The following is an 11,582-nucleotide window of genomic DNA, read 5'->3' as shown; positions in this document are numbered from 1 at the left end:
AGCTGGGCCCTCCCTGGAGAAGAAACCTGGGTTCCCCAAGATATGTGATCAATGCCAGGGCCCCGCCAGCAGGCAAGGGGATCCCAAGGCAGTTGCTGGGCATGGAGGCCAGAGGGACATAAGCTACCAAGGAGACAGAACTGAACCTCACATCACCCTACTTGGCCCAGAGATGGCTGGTAGTCAAAGACGGGTAAGACCCCACAGGGTGGGGCAACCTAAGACAGGCACAGTTGGGGGCCAGTAGGAGAGAACTTGGGGTTCAACAGAGGTGGGGAACAGAACCTCACCCCCCCAATGGTTCAGGGGCTTGAACACTCGCCCCTTCTGAGGAAGGTCTCCTGTCCCCATGGCTGCTTCCCACGCCCAGCTCAGATCGGGACCCAGGTAAAGACAGAGACTGGCTGACAGCAGCTGCCCTCTCACTGCAACAGGACTTGTTTCCCATTTCTACCTTGGACCACGGGGAAAGGGTCAGCCAAAGGAAAGGGCTGTGTCAGGATGCTGCCTTCTTCCCTTTCTTCTCCCTCTTTTTTCTAAACACTTCCATGCCTTGTAGTTCTTTTGCTTTCTCTTCTTTTTCTCTCTACTACCCTCCATCTTCCATATCAGCTGACCCAGAGGGCACAGCTTACTCCTCCTTGGACATCAACACTACCATCAACCATGGCCCTGATGGACCCTTTGATGCAGCCTTTCAACTTGCTGATGCTTCGGGAAGCCCGTCGCCAGTGACGTCGCCCGCTAGCCAGACCAACAAAGACAATCAAACCAACAACTTGAGGACAGCTGAAATCCCTTGACTGAAGAGGCTGGCAACCTTCTACAGGAATGGGGCTCCTTGTGCGCTCCATCCACTATGTTTATAGTTATGCTCACTGTCATTGCTTGCCACTCTTCTTCCGAGACTTAAATGGCCCAATCTGAGAGGTGGCCACTGATTTGCATGCGCTATCATTTAAAAAATAAAAAAGGGGGAATTTGCCGGAAGCCGGTCCATCCTTGCTGCTTGACACAGTCGCTGCAGGATAGAAACATCTGCACAGCATATGTTTCAAGGGACCTGGCGTATATAGCATACTGTTCTTAATATGTTTGCTCCCCTTAGCGCTGTGTGTTTTAACCAAGGTCACCTCTCCGAGAAAGGTTGTTTCCCCAGGTAGGGATTTTTCCCTGAAGTCAGGGAGGGGATAAAACCCCTTAACTAAGTGCCAGAAATTGACAGGATTAAAATCAACTGGTATAAATACGGATGTAACAAGACAATAAACAGCAGAACGTCTCTGGAGATCCAGACCAGAACTTGGCTGGAGATCCTGGCTAGGCTGCTGATCAACTGAACACTGTCTCCGTGTCCTTCCTTCTTCGCCGACTCCGTCTATGCCTTTGGGAACCCCTGGACCTGCTGGGGTTGGACCCCAGCATACTACCTAAATAACTGTAGGTGACATTTTCTAGACTCTTACAGCATACAAAAATATATTATTCCTACCTTTGGACCAGGGGCTTATAAACAAAGGTAAAGATAAGAGGGTAACTAAAGGAAAACAAATTTATCCTCAGCAGTGATGTGACTGAGGGCCAGAGGCCTGCTTTTGGAGTCATTCATGTACACATATCAGATTCCCCATCATGGAGGAGTTTGCTTTGCCCAGGATGAAAATTCTGAAGGACAGCAGATGTGAACTAAGACCTTTTCCATTACCTGAGTGAAACTGGAGTGTAGTTTACTGCAGCCTGTGCTGTGAACCAGAGAGGGGCCCCACTTCCTTGGAGGTATGGCAGTTAGTGATACCAGTTATTAAGAAAAAATACCACCTAGCTCAGTGGTTGAGTGTCACCTATGAAGTAGGAGGTCACCAGCTGGATTCCCAGTCAGGTCACATGCCTGGGTCGGGGGCTCGATCCCCAGTGTGGGGTGTGCAGGAGGCAGCTGATTGATGTTTCTCTCTCGATGTTTCTGTCTCTCTATCCCTCTCCCTTCTTTACCCTCTAAAATCAACAAAAATATATTACCAAAAAAAAAGAAAAGAAAAAGAAAAATACCCTCCTAGACCTTCTGTGACCTTTACTTTTCACTACACAGGCAACTGTATGCCCACAACTCCCAAGGTTTCAGCTCTAAGCTAAAGTTGATTAAACAAAGAATCAGACAAGAAAAAAACAAAAACAAAAACTTGCTTTCCTGTATCTTTCTGAGGGCATATCCTTGTAGCATCTGGAGAAAAATGAATATATTTGACTACCAATAATCAAAACACAGCGCCTGTCAATATTTCATTGATTTGACAAACTTATCCTGATGAATCACCACCAGTTTGCAGATAGGATTTGGGAATATCTAGTTCTGTTGAGTGAAATCATCCTGTGAGAGAGGGGGATGGTGAGAAGTCAGAGCCCTTAGACAAAGGCATGGAAGTGTGGCACAGGCTAGGTGCCGTCTGTTTCTCATAATGTCACTTGATACTCATTTCACTCAAAAGGAATAATTTAAATTTTGCATTTATTTTAATTTGCCGTAGTCTGAAAATTGAGGATAAAAGATACAAATTTTGTACTGGTATCTCTGATATAATCTTTCTTTTTGCAGTCAACTCAGCAGTTTTATTGAGCAGTTCAAGTTACAAGATATTTACCCTATTAGAGAGAAAAAAATCTACTTAAATCAGTAATACACAAGAAATATGTTAAAGTTTTATTTGTCTCAGAGGTGTTCCAAAATACCTATAAAAAAATCTTCTGATCTAATTGTAATTGCAAATCTTAGTACTATACCTTAACTAGCAGGAATTTTCAATTAATTGATTTTTTAAATGCTTGACAGTATAAAAGCAGGCATTATTTAAAGCCATTTGTACATATTACTTAAAGGTTGAAACAACCCTATAAATTAGATGCTATTACTTTCCATTTATATATCTGAAAACTAAGACATGCAAAAGTTTTCTCACGGCTACAGTCAACATGTGGCTTCACTGTTATTCAGACAGAGAGTGGGATGCCAAAGCTGGGCTCATTTCATGCTGTTATCCATGGTCTCTTTCAGCTAATACCATCATCGAGTATGCTTTAGATGTGCTATGCATGTCTTTAGATATTAGTGTTTTTGAAACCTTACATCTATATAAATAGCTTCCAGATAATTAAAAATTATTGAAATAAGCTTTGCTGCCAACAGAAAACTTTGAACAGTGAAATTCAAAAACATAGAATTATCAAATATTGTACCACTCAACTGCATTCCAACTATCCTATACCCTCTCTGGTGTGACACAGTAGGAAGAGTGGGGTAAAAATACCGTGGCTTTAAATATTATGAAATATTGTGGGGTCATTATAAAGATAAAGTAGAATAATTTGTTTTTTTTGCAAAAGAATGAAATGGCATTTATATTAATTTTGATCTGGTGGCAAATTCCTATGAGTTTATTTAACAAAGAACCACAGTGATAAGAAGTATCCCTTAAGTCACAGCTAGGGAAAATGCAAAGTGAGACAAAGAGAACGAAATCGCTCTGCATAATAAAATGTGCATTTATAACTATTGCTGGTCACCAAAGAGAGACACCATAAATGGCCTGGCAAGGAAACAAGCTGGGTGAGGATAGTGTCATGAAGAACAGGGAAGGGAAGGGAAAGGAAGAGGAAAACAATGTAAGATGGGAATTGTTGTCGAGAAAAGAGCATTTTAGTGATAAAAGTAGCAGGTTCATTTTAGGCCAAGATTTTCTAGTATTTGACTTCAATTTCTTTTTATAAAAAGCTATGAAGAAGAGCTCTTGTGGAATTCTCTGAATACTTAGTAGATGGTTTCTATGCACATATTCCTATCTTCCTCATTTTTTGTACGTGTGCAATAGGAGCAGCATGATGCAGAAGCGAATCAACATTCTCAGAAGGTCAGACAAACCAAGAGTGGGATGGAGAATTCTACAAATGCAGAAGGCTGGTTCAAAGAGACAGGAGAAAATGGATTTCCTGTTCCCTTCCCAAACAACCCCGGGCTAGGTTTCCGGGCGTCTGTGGCAAGTCAGAGGGGAGCAAGATAATCAGCACAGGAAGGTGGGAGATGTTAGACATCCTGCCCTGGGCAGCACATTTATCAGAATTTCCAGTAGTTCCCTGCACTGAGTGGCTACCCCAACGATGCATTCTATTCTTCTTCTTTTTTATCAGGACAGGGGAGGCCAAATTTTAGCTCTGCATGTGTCATTTTTTTTTTTTTTTTTGCTGTTGTTTTTTGTGTGTGATCAGATTAAATACTGGTCCAAGCTGCCAGAGAGACAGGTTCCTTTTTCTTGGTGAACACCAGATGTTTAATCTCATGGTCAGGAAAGCACTTAAGCTTTCACCATTCTATACCATGGATTTTCCCAAATTGTTCTTAACTCTCGATTACTTTAAATCGTTAGGCAAGAAACAAGAAGGCAGCTGAAAATCCCACTGCACATCCCTCCAAAAATCACATCTTTACCCACTGAAGTAGTTTGCCTGGCTTCTCTGTCAGAGTTTGGACCTGGCAGGTAGAGGTATAGGAAAGAGTTGAGACAAGGTCCCTGGTTTTGCCTGGCCCTAATGGAGGGTGTGAAAGTAGAAAACACATTCAGGATGGGGACTCTATACATAGATTTATTGTTTTATGTTCTATAATACTGCATGCCATATAATTTATGTAATAGTACTACCATGGCAATTTAACCACTATCCTGCCACTTTTTTTTTCATCCAACAAATATTCATTGAGTGAGCTCCATGTTACAGTTATCATTGTAGTAGTTGCTGCATTGCAATTGAGAGATAATAAATGTAAAAGTAGATGATAATGTCAGATAGATAGATGATAGATAAATAAATAGATAAAACTTATTTTAGGTAGCTCAATTTACAAAGAAATGTATATAAGATATAGAGACAGTGACACAGATCAGGGCCAGGTGAGGGACTGAGGCAAGGTCTCCTGAGAAGGTGATGTTTCAGCTGAGAAGTGAGAACTGTGAGGCAGGCAGAGTTTTATATTTGGAAGAAGAAAGATCAGGACTGCAGTGACCCTGTTCCCCTGGTTCTTGGTGTGTGTGTGCATGTAAACCGATGTGCATAATTTAGACATAAGCGTATTCATTAATGATATAGATATGCACATATATTATTGATATGAGACACACACAGGCATGTATGTGTAATATTTTAAACTATAAAATCTTCATAATGACATGTCTTAGTGTGGGGGGTACCATCTCACACCTGTCAGAATGGGTATCATCAACAAATCAACAAATGACAAGTGCTGGCAAGAATGTGGAGAAAAAGGAACTCTCTTGCACTGCTGCTGGGAATGCAGACTGGTGCAGCCACTGTGGAGAACAGTATGGAATTTCCTCAAAAAACAAAAAATGGAACTCCCATTTGACCCAGTGAGCCCACTTCTAAGAATATATCCCAAGAAACTAGAAACACCAATCAGAAAGGATATATGCACCCCTATGTTCATAGCAGCACAATTCACCATAGCTAAGATTTGGTAACAGCCTAAGTGCCCATCAGCTGATGAGTGGATTAAAAAACTTTGGCACAGCTACACAACGGAATACTACACTGCGGTACAAAAGAAGGAATTCTTTCCATTTACAACAGGATGGATGGAACTGGAGAGCATTTTGCTAAGTGAAATAAGCCAGTCAATGAAAGAAAAATATCACATGATATCACTCATTTATGGAATATAATGAACAACATAAACTGATGAACAAAAACAGATCCAGAGACAGAGAAGCATCGATCAGACCATCAAACCTCAGAGGGAAGGTAGGGGAGGGCAGGAGGAAGGGGCAACAGATCAACCAAAGGACTTGTATGCATGCACATAGCCTAACCAAAGGACACAGATACCAGGGGGGTGAGGACATGAGTGTGTGTGTGGGGGGGCAATGGGGGGATAAGGACACATGTGTAATACTTAATCAATAAAGAAAAAAAATTCATAATGACCTAACTGCTAATTGATGCATACACCCTTTCAAAGTGCAGATTAAAGACCAATTCAAGGTTAAGGTTAATTTAAAATGAAAGATGGCATACTAGTACTGTTTTTCAACTTAACAAACAGTATATTTAACAGTTAAATTATTATTACTTAATCAATGTAAGTAAGCCATTGTGGAAAATAGTATGGAGTGTTCTGGAAAATTAAAAATGGAACTACCTTTTGACCCTGTGATCCCACTTCGGGGAATATAGCATAAGAATCCTGAAACACCAGTCAGAAAGAATATATGCTCCCCTATGTTTGTAGCAATGGTATTTATAATAACCCAGATCTGGAAATGGCCTAAGTGCCCATCAATGGACACTAATAAGTGGATAAAAAGCTGTGGTATATTTACACAATGGTATACTATGCAGCTGTTAAAAAGAATAAACTCTTAACCTTTGCAACAGCATAGAGTGATCTGGAGATTATTATGCTAAGTGAAATAAGCTTGTCAGAGAAAGACCAATATCGTATATTCTCATTTATATGTGGAATCTAATGAAAAAATAAACGGATAAACAAAATAAAACCAGAGCATGGGTATATGGAACAGACTGATGGATGTCAGAGGGGAGGGGAGAGGAGGAGGGACTGGATAAAAGAAGGTGAAGAGATTAGCCAAAGAACATGTATGGATTGCTCATGGACAACCATGTGTCGAAGACCAGGGGAGGGGTTGCCTGGGTGGAGGTGGGCAAATGAGAGTAGGAATCTAAAATAATGTCAAAACTAAAAAAAATAGAACTAAAAGTAAAATTTGATGTTAAAAATTTTGTATTAACAATGAGTTTAAAACCAGATACATTTGCAATTGTTGAAAGTAACACTTCCAAGTTATTATTACATATGTGTGCTATTTATTTATTTATTTATTTATTCATATTTGGTAACATAAATTCTTTCAATAAAGTTCCTTCAAGTTGAACTTGCTTTTATTTCCTATAAATTATATTTTCTCTCCAGTGGTAAAATTAATGTGCACAATCTTTGCCTTTGCCTATTGGTCTTAAAAACAGAATTGCAGAAACTAATGTAACTAACTGCCTAAAAGTATAATGAATACATGTGCTTCTAAGTTTTATATATATAATGACAAGAAGAACAACAGACCATCAGTTGAGGAAAACCCTTGAATATAAAGTAGTCCACAGAGAAAAGAGCAGAGCAAACCGATAAAGCACCTGAAAATGCTGACTCTATGCATCTATGGGTCTGGGGGGCGGGAGGGGGATGAACCTATGACATAACTACTGTTAGTTTCACACAAACTAGGTAAATATCCTGGTGTATGATTCAGGAGAAATTTTGCCTTCTGGCTGCCGATGACATGGAAGGAAGGAAGGACAAGTTCTAATGTAGCTTTGGTCAAGATGTTGTCCTGTCTGGATGTATTACCACATGTGAGATTCATACCTTTTTGTTGTTGTTAATCCTCACTCGAGGATATTTTTTCATCGACTTTTAGAGAGAGTGGAAGGGAGAGGGAGAGACAGAGAGAAATATCGATATGGAGAGACACATTGATCTGTTTCCTCCTGCATGCACCCCAACCAAGGCCAGGGAACCTGCAACCAAGGTACATGCCCTTGACTGGAATGGAACCTGGGACCTTTCTGTCCGTGGATCAATGCTCTATCCACTGAGCAACTGGTTAGGGCTATATCTTACTTTTAAAATAAAAATAGGCAAGGTGGAACTGAAAGAAAGTAATTCCAAAAACTTTATTAGCATACAAAATTGGGTATCATGAATATCAAGATTGAAAAATATCTAAAAATGAATTTTGTGTATAAATAACTATCAGAAGGAAAACTAGTTTTTATAAGGGAAGGGCACATATAAGCTTTGAGATACAACTGTGCAGGTAAATTTAAATGGACTTTATATCCATAATCTCAAAATCTATTCATTGTGGTTTCTTCAGTGAAATAGTAACTATTGTATCAAAATATTAAATACATATCTATCAAAAACACAGTAAATTAATTTTAAATATATGGGAATATCTTTGGTGAGTTTAATGTGATAACCAATTAATTTCTACTAAAAAATATGCTCAACCTAAAGACCGGCAAAGTTTACAGCAAAGTCCTAATGTTCTGCACAAATAGGTGTAAATAATTCTGTCAATCAAATACATGCCTGGATAATTTTTAAAATATAGACACTTATAAAATAAGATACTTATTGATACACATGCACACAACTTATTTTAAAGTCAGACAGTTGTATGCAATCTAAATTGTTCCAAATGATTATTGAGGTGATTCCTGGAGTTGAAAAACTTTGATTTTTCTGGAGTAACAATTTTTTTGGCCTAAAAGGCAAATGCAAGGTTTTTGGTTCCATGAAGTTATACGTATTTTCAAGAAGACATAACTGACAATATGAGATGAGTTAATATTGGGTTATTGCTGTGTAACTTGTTTCCATTTGCGGTATAGACCGGAGCACTATGTGTGTAGCATTACAAAGTACTATGTGCAAAAAGCCAGGTAGTCAATGCAAACTTTTGAATATATTAATTTTTGATGGTGTGTTTGAAAGAATTAAAAGGCTTCTAACATTAACAGGTACAGCTGAGGGTTCTTTTGATGCGATTATGTCTCATAGACACTGTGGACAATCCACAATTCTCACTCTTTATTACACTATGTTTTAGCAGTAGATGTAGTGCTCTGAACAAACTCACAGGCAAAATGAATGAATGTGTTAGAAAATGCACTTCCTAGCTTGGCACTAGTTTACAGAAAAATCATCACCTTTACTTTTCACTCAAAGCTGGGTATAACCTACTCTGTATCTCATGGCATCAGCTCATTCTGTTTAATAGACAAGATCAGAGTGGGTTAAGTCTTAGTTGAAGCAAAAATAAACTATACATTTATGAGCAACCTGAATAAACTGATTTTATGTTTTAAATGCTCATTTTTATTTTTTTATCCAAAAAATATTTCTTGAAAGTCAAGTAGGAGATATAAAGTTGGCTAGGTGCTGGTGTTTTAAAAATGAATAAGACATGCTCCCAGCCCTTGAGATCTTTAACTTCCAGCCAGAGATGCCTACAGTAAACACACAGTGAGATGTGGGAGCCTCAAGTGGCTTGCTACTTCTATCTCTGAGAAGCACAGGCCAAATGCATTCTCTAATGTCCCAATTAACACATATATACTTCACAAAGTTGCTTTTCTGTATGTTTAATTTCCAGTAATGGAATAACATACACTCTTCCAAAACTGTGAAACCCATTTAAATCTATTATTTTTTAAATGTATATGCCTTTGAAGAAATTAAGCAAATGAATTAAACATTAAAAATTGGAACATTAAAGCATAACAAAAACTATTTTCTTAGAATTCTAATGAGAAATTTGTGTCTCTCTCAGCACTGGAGAAGTGATAATGAACACCTCCCTTAGGGCTCACAAAAGAGTTTCTTCAAAGGCAAAAATATACTTTGAAAATACTCGAATTATTTATGATATTAAATTTATTTAGCATTAATGTCATTCCTTACCTCTCACCTATTCTTACATTTACAACTTTGATAAAAAATCAGGTTAAAAAGGTGACTGAGTTTTCCTGCTTTTATAATTCAGAGAGAGTCTTTTTTGTGTTTTGTTTTGTTAACCAAATTTGCTTTAGTTTGCTCAATTCTGTGATGTACAAATTCTTTTTAGGAGTGTGTTTCACAAAATCCGTGGTGTCTTCCAGGTTATGGGAGCATTGTTTCATGGATGTTAGGGTGTCGTAATATTCTAAATGATACTCTGGTGGTTTAAATTAATGAAAGTGCTAAAATTACATATTTGATTCCAACCAAAAACAAACTACAATGGTTTTGTAAATCATAAAAAAGATTATATTTGACATTATATATTTTGTATTTTATCCTCACTACATACTTGCCTTAACTAAAACAGCCTGAACCCTTTTTACCCAAATAATTTTTGTTGTTTTTGCTTTGAGAAGGCTTTTGTGAACACCTATATTAGGTGTTCCTGCTATTTGTCCCTTGGTCCATGTAAAAGCATATACCATGTCCATCATTAAGCCATGCTTCCTGGTGTTAATTTAACTTCCCCCAAATAGACTAAATTAATATTTGCTCACAGAATAGGGGTAGTTTCTGCCTTATTGAGGATAACATCCCAGCACCTGTCCTTGTTCCTTGGAACATTTCAAGTGCTAAATGAATATGTCCTCACATAAGAAATGAACATACAGAAATGATTCAAAAGCCACATTGGTTTTAGATGGAAAGGCTTCAGTGACACCTCAGGAAATCAAAAGAGACACTCAATTAAGAACAGCATTCTCTCCTGATCAATTAATTTCTTTTAAAATAAGGCCTTATAACGTAATGTACATATGAAATTTGTGTAATCTTGTTCTATTAAATGTTAGATTTACAGAACTTAAATATTTTCAGTAATGTTCACACCATCATGTGAGAGTTTTCTTTTAACAAGCAATCTAATGAATAACGGTGCTAATTTCTCTTATTTACTGCAACACGGTCATAAGTATTTGTGTCATCCATCAATATGCCTCATATACTTACTGGCCTTGTTATAAGGTACATACAAATCAATATTAAAAGTGTTATCTGCATCCAGTGCGATTAATTTTAAAAAGCAGAAAAATAGCAGCAGCCAAAACACTTCAAAAATATAGTTCAGAAATGCAAAGAAGCTTTTACTAGATTAACCAACCATGTGAAAATAGCATCTTTGAACAATAGATATTTTTGCTTAATATGACAGCCAGCTAAGCTTTCCTTAAGTTCATTTTTTCTATAGAACCTGAAAAGCTTTTCCAACTCATTTACAGATTAGATATTTTTATGTATTCAAAGGGATATGATGCTTGCTTCCTTACCTCTTCAATTTTAGGTGCTTACACTCCTAAATAAAATGGATTTTATTCAGGTTAATCACCTTTAGCCAGAATATGAACTGCTTCCTGTTAAGTTCTTTTGCTCTAAGCTTAAACTACTTCTTAGATGTCCCCTTTCATAATTAAGATAAAATCCTCAATTAAAATCCCTTTTGAAAGAGTTCTGGTTTATTGTCAGCGTACAAGACTTTATAGAATATAATCTAGTTCACTGTTAAATCTCTAGACTTTCTAGTATAACTAAAAACATACAATAACTCACGTTCATCTGAGTACTTTTACCAATTACAAGTTGGACATTTCTTTGAGGCTTAATAAGTGTGTTCTTTCTTCTAAGACTCCTATTTCAGAATTGCAATTCACTTTCTACTTCCATCCTATCAATTCTGAAATCTTCAGAAATTCACCATTAATTCTTCGGAGGCTTTCATTTTTGAATTATTTTTAGGAAGAGAGGTTCAGTGCATTCGATTTTTTATCTAATCTTTGCCTTAAAAATCTGACTGGCATTTGAAACAAATTAATTTGTTTATGATTCTTATTATTCTATACCACCACTAAATATGAAAAGGATATATATATATAACTTTTATAACTGACTATTTCTTGGTTTTATTTATGCTTGTAAAAATGTATCTGGATTTATCTTATTATCA

This window comes from Myotis myotis, unplaced genomic scaffold, assembly GCF_014108235.1.
Source record: "Myotis myotis isolate mMyoMyo1 unplaced genomic scaffold, mMyoMyo1.p scaffold_m19_p_1, whole genome shotgun sequence".
In the NCBI taxonomy this organism is placed as follows: Eukaryota; Metazoa; Chordata; class Mammalia; order Chiroptera; family Vespertilionidae; genus Myotis; species Myotis myotis.
Note: the sequence above shows the minus strand (reverse complement) of the source record.